This window comes from Myotis lucifugus, unplaced genomic scaffold, assembly GCF_000147115.1.
Source record: "Myotis lucifugus unplaced genomic scaffold, Myoluc2.0 scaffold_163, whole genome shotgun sequence".
NCBI classification, from domain to species: domain Eukaryota; kingdom Metazoa; phylum Chordata; class Mammalia; order Chiroptera; family Vespertilionidae; genus Myotis; species Myotis lucifugus.
Window position 1 is genome coordinate 837,413 of NW_005871211.1, and position 6,399 is coordinate 843,811.

Genomic DNA, 6,399 nt, shown 5'->3' on the forward strand with positions numbered 1-6,399 from the left:
ATTTATGTAGCCAGAATGTCTCTTGTTCACTTAATAGACTTTTGAGTGGCCCTGGCTGGTTTGGCTCAGTGGGTAGAGCGTCAGCCTGCGGACTGAAGGAGCCCGAGTTCGATTCCCGGCAAGGGCACATGCCTGGGTTGCGAGCTCGATCTCAAGTGGGCGGGGTACAGGAGGCAGCCAATCAATCTCTCCCCCTCTCCCTTCCTCTCTGAAATTAATAAAAGTATTTTTTTAAAAAAAAAAATAGATATTTGAGTGAATGAATGAATATTTGAGTGAATGAATGAACGAATGCCCTTGCAAAAAGTTGCAGAGCAAAACTGTTTAATTCCTTTGTCATACCAGAGTATTACAGCTATATAAGTAAGCATTCCATAGGTAAAGTGTGGAAATGCTCTTATTTGGCTCTAGCTGGTTTGGCTCACTGGGGAGAGCATCCGCCTGGGAGCTGAAAGGTCCTGGGTTTGATTCCAGTCAAGGGCACATGTCTGGGTTGTGGGCTCGATCCCCAGTAGGGGGCGTGCAGGAGGCAACCAATCAATGATTCTCTCTCATCATTGATGTTTCTATCTCCCGCTCTCTTCCTCTGTGAAGTCAATAAAAATATACATTTTTTTAAGAAAATAAATGCTTTTATTCAAAGTTGTTCAACGCTGTGACTTTTCTCGAGGCGTGCAAATTTACAAATTCAGCCCTCGGTCTTTTTCCCCTCTGCTCTTTGACTTGCAATGGGAATATACTACCACCAGGGGGAAGCACCGAGCTAAGGAATATATGCTATAATAAGACGGGGGAACTGGGCTAAAATGGTTATAAGGCACAAACAAACGCCAGTTATGAGATTAAAGTACTAGGGATGTAATGTATTACATGGTGACTATCACTAACAGTGCTGTGTTGTATATTTGAAAGCTGCTAAGAGAGTAAGTCCTGAAAGTTCTCATTACAAGGAAGAAACATTTTTTATAATTTTATAAAGTGATGGATGCTAACTAAACTTATTAATGATTTTGAAACATGTACCTTAAACCTAAGCAGTGTTGCATATCAGTTCTAAAACTGAAATTTTAAACAGACCCCATACCTAGATAGCTCTGTCTCCATGGCCCAGAACTTATTTCACAACTGAGCAGGGAAAGTGTAATTATCTTCACTTTTAAAGTGAGAAATGCAAGTGTTTTTATCCAAATATTCGATTTTACATTTTTAAATTAGTACACATGTAATGGCTTGGAAAATAAAAAATATATTATAAGGTACCCAGTGAAAAGTCTCTCCCCCAGCTCTTTTCCCCACTCACAAGTTCTTACCAAAACCTCCCATAGGATGGCACCATTATTAATTTCTTTTGTGTACTTGAAAGTTCTTGGTACCTCTCTCTGATAATTCAAATATATACATAGAGTTAAATGGGTAAGGATTTTATTAGGGGAAATACCTGTGAGAGAAAACGGGAAGGAGCCAAGTAAGATTGACTGCACGCGAAATGGAGAAGGAAGGAAGAGAGAGTGGAGGCATTCTTGAAGACCTGTGCAACCTAAAGAAGATTCATTGTCGAGGGGGGGGTGGGGAGGGCGGGCCTTGAGCAAAAGTCCACCACCAGAGGGGCCCCAGTGTCCCAGGAGCAGGGATGCCTTAGAATCCCACCACACTTCATCTGGGATGCCTTAGAATCCCACCACACTCCGTGTTCAGCTGGGAGCTGGGTGGGGGGGAAGTCTGAGCAAACCTGATGGATTTCAGTTCAGCAACTGGGGCCTTTGGTCAGTCATGCTCCCTGTAAGTGAAGGTCGGTGAAGCACAAATAAGCTGTATTTCAGAAATGCGTTTACATTCCTGCATAATCTTACACACACACACACACACACACACACACACACACACACACACACACACACTTGTATCAGTTATATCAGGGCTCAACATCCTACGCTTCCACCTGTCCTGACAGGTGAGGATGGACTTGCTACTCCTGAGAAATGAGAGAAAGAAGCAGGTGCAACCCATGGCTTTTCTTTCTATTCATATGTAACACCCTGGGGCTCAATGGTACCTTTACTTCAACATCATTCCTTCTCAGCTCCTCAGTGGGCTGAGGTGGCATGAGTGTGTGTGTGTGTGTGTGTGTGTGTGTGTGTGTGTGTGTGTGTGGTTTCTGGAGAAATGAAACGCAGTCAAATATAAAGATGTACACATAGTTCGCTTCTGCTACCACTCCTTAAACCATCTCTTTCCTCCTTACACCTCAAGGAAATCGTACCAGCTCTTTCCCAACTGTAAAGAGAACCAAGGATCCAGATCACCGAGGTATAGACTTTCTTGTGGGTAATATTTTCTGTTTCATTTTACAAAACTAAAAAGTGTGTGTAAATTGTGTTAAGAAAGTCAACTTTTGCATTTCTTACCCTCAATGACAAATAATGTTGAGTACAGTATGAGTAATCCAGTAAGTCTGAAAAATCATAAATTAAACCACAAGTTGAAGGGACTGGGGGTAGTAAGGATCATTTGTTCCACCCCCTCGTCTACCACATAGAGAAGATGAGTTACAGAAAGACTAGTGTTTGGCTCAAGGTCATACAGAATGCTAGTGTAGCATCTGAGATAATTAGAAACACCAGGGTATGCGGAAAATGCCAGGACTCCTAAAATTGGCATCTGCTCTCTAAAATGCTCTGAATCATCCCACGCAGCAGCAGCCACACCAAATCCTTCATGTCATAGTTTTGTGAGCACTGCAAGAATTCTGCTCCCATTTGCTTAGGGTTTCAAAGATGTACTAATCCCCCAAGCACATGTTAATATGGATGTGCTTTGATGAAAAGGGACAGATATATTCTTCAACTTTTCCTTCACCCCACCCCCATCCTATTTCACAATGAGAAAGCCTGTTAGACCACCTACAAGCTCACTTAGGGTCTTCTAGGATAGGGGTTCATGGCTCCTGGCAGTGGGATAAGAATTGGCTAAGGTAATGCTCTTTTGATGAAACAAAATACTTTCCTCCAGAATCCTCTTTTCTTAATTATACATAACTTTTTTTCCCCTGCTTTAAACTCCTGAGTTTTCCTGTCTTATGCCTTATCCCTTGGCTATGACACTTGCCTGTCCTCACTCCTCTCCATCCAATCTTGAACTACCCTGAAAACCGTGCAAAGCCACCTACACCCACTGACTAACTCATAAAGTGCAGCATGGTGAGGGAATCAAGCCTAGGTTAGTTCCCACATCACTACTTCTTCTCCTTCTCCTTCTCCTTCTCCTTCTCCTTCTCCTTCTCCTTCTCCTTCTCCTTCTCCTTCTCCTTCTCCTTCTCCTTCTCCTTCTTCTCCCCCTCCTTTTAATATATTTTTATTGATTTCAGAGAGAGGAAAGTACAGAAAGAGATAGAAACATCCATGGTGAGAGAGAATAATTGATCGGCTGCCTCCTGCACGCCTCCTACTGAGTATTGAGCCTGCAACCCTGGCAGGGGCCCTGACCAGATATCACACTGTGACCTCCTACTCCCTAGGTCGGCACTCAACCGGTGAACCACACCAGTCAGGCACATCTCTATTTCTTAACCCCATAACCTTGTGTTATAAAAGAGTAAGCTAGGAAAATTCCAGGACGAGCAGAATAGGGAAACTCAGATAGATGGTTAAACAGCAGTTTGCTGTCACCTAGAAATCCTATCTTCCCTAAACCAAGGACACTTACGAGCAAATGATTTGCACTTCTCCCCAACCAGAGGGTAAATAGCTTAAATCACCCTACTCAGGGAGACAGATAATAGAAATCCAATTAGTGCCATTTGCCAACCACACCCAAGGACAAATTAAGAAAATAAATCTCATTTTGGTTCGTCAGCAAAGGTTGATGAATACTCTATTGATCCTCCCCGAAGACCTACCCTAAATGCTCAGCCTTTAAATCCCCTGAAAATGAAAGTCCCAGCATGCTCTCTCTCCAGGGAGCACACCCATGTCATTCCCTTTCCCTCTCCTTCCCCCACAGGCACATACCTCCTAAACTCCAAGGGGCCCCAGGAGACTTGCAACCAGGGGAGCAACGGGTATTGGCAGCTCATCCTGGGCTCACCCCCTGAACCCGTCTCCAAGGCCCCCTTTTCTCTGGCTCCTTAGTGAATCAAAGCAGCCAGCCTAGGCTCTCCCATTGCTTCTTCTATGCCCTTCCTTGTTTCAGTGTCCTACGTGTGCTTTTGCTATAGTCAATAGCTTCTTGCTTGCTTTTCTACACGTTGTCTCTCAATTGAAATCTTCCCTTCAAGATAAGAACAGAGGTCTCATCCTTATCTCAAGGTAACATTTGGACAAGTTGAACCACCATAACAAAAAGCTACATTTTTCATACTTCTTTGAATTTGTGACTGAGGTCCAAGGTCATCACCTCTAATCTATCATCACCTCTAATCTTTATTTCTTTCCAAGAAATACCTTTCTTGTTTTATATGCAAAAGCTTTTTTAACAGGGCCTGGCATTTACCTGTTGGAGTCATTGCAGAACATGCAAATTCAAAGCCAGTAATTTTAGCTTCTTATCACTCTTTGGTTCAAAGGGCTGGATTTTATCTCTAAATTCTATTATAAAGGCTTGTACGACACAGTTGCATATCTTCAATCAGAATGAGGTGGTCTAAATAGGTTCTTCTCTGTTTGCTCCTTTAGATTCCTTCTCTCTTAACTGTGTTTACATTTTTTGTTATTTTTACATTGTAAAAGTGACATAATCTCTCTATAAAAATTCAGACATTAAGGCCCTAGCCACTTTGGCTCAGTGAATAGAGCGTCAGCCTGCGACTGAAGGGTCCTGGGTTCGATTCTGATCAAGGGCATATATCTGGGTTGTGGACTCAGTCCCCAGTAAAGGGCATGCAGGAGGCAGCCTATCAATGATTCTCTTTCATCATTGATGTTTCTCTCTCTCTCTCCTTCTCCCTTCCTCTCTGAAATCAATAAAAATATATTTTAAAAAGATTCAGACATTAGGAACATGTAGAGAATAAAGTATGAACGTCCTCTTTTCCACTCTCACTGCATTCTATGGCTCTGGCTATATAGCTATATCTCAGATATTCTTATTTTTCAATCCATTATTTAATATCTAATTGCTCCAATCTGACATTAGTCAGGTTATTCAAATAAGTCTCCACATAGAAGTGGCCAGGCAGTGAAATGTATGGACAATAAGAATAAAGCAATAAAACTCCCTGAACAATTCCCTCTGTGACAACTGTGGGAGTATTTTGATAACTGTTGGCAGCAGGGCACTGCATGTGATGTGGGGCAGGAAACCTTGGCATGCAAACAAGCAAATGGTTTGGCGACAGTTTATTAAGTTTCTGCCGTGCTTGCAAATGCCTGTGACCATTTCTCAGACTACAGAATTACTAGACATGACAGGTTTGAGAATGTTTCACAATTGTCATCAAATAAATCATCCTCCAAAATTAGAAATTACTGAACTCTTAGAATGATTGTCACTATTTTTTAAAAAGTTTATGAATTTAATTTGTTCATACCAAATGTTGCCTGGCCATAAAATCAGAGGCTAACGAAAGGCATCCAAGGAAAATTATAAGGCAGTACTACTGGTGGGTTTCTATCGGATTATTACATCTTCTTCAGGCCAAAGTTAACCCCCATTTCTTCCTAAATGTATAGCTATAAATGCCTACATTAAAAAGTGTATCAAATCAATAGCTAACTTCACACATTAAGAAACTAGAATAAGGAGAACAAAATAAACCCAAAATTAGCATAAGAAAGAACATAATATGCCCTAGCTGGTTTTGCTTAGTGGATAGAGCATTGGCCTTTGGACTGAAGGGTCTCAGGTTCAATTCTGGTCAAGGGCACATGCCTGGATTGCGGGCTTGATCCCCAGTGGAGGCTGTGCAGGAGGCAGCTGATCAGTGATTCTCTCTCACCATTGGTGTTTCTATCTCTCTCTCCCTTTCTCTTTCTCTCTGAAATCAATAAAAATATTTTTTTAAAAAGAAAGGAAATAATAATGATTAGAGCAAAAATCAATGAAATAGGGAAAATCATGAAACCAAAAGCTGTTTCTTTGAAAAGATAAAATTGACAAATCTTTAGGAAGACTGACTGCCCCCACCCCCATCCAAAAAAAAAAAAGAGAGAGGGAGAGAGAGAAAACATAAATCACTAAAATCAGGAATGAAAAAAAAGCACATTATTACCAAACTTATAGAAATAAAAGTGATTATAAGGAAAACAATGAACAACTGTATACTGACAAATTAGATAACTTAGATGAAATGGGAAAATTCCTAGAAAGACACAAACTACCAAAACTGACTCAAGAAGAAGTAGAAAATCTGAAAAAGCCTATAACAATTAAAGAGATCAAATTAGCCACTTAAAAACTTCCCAC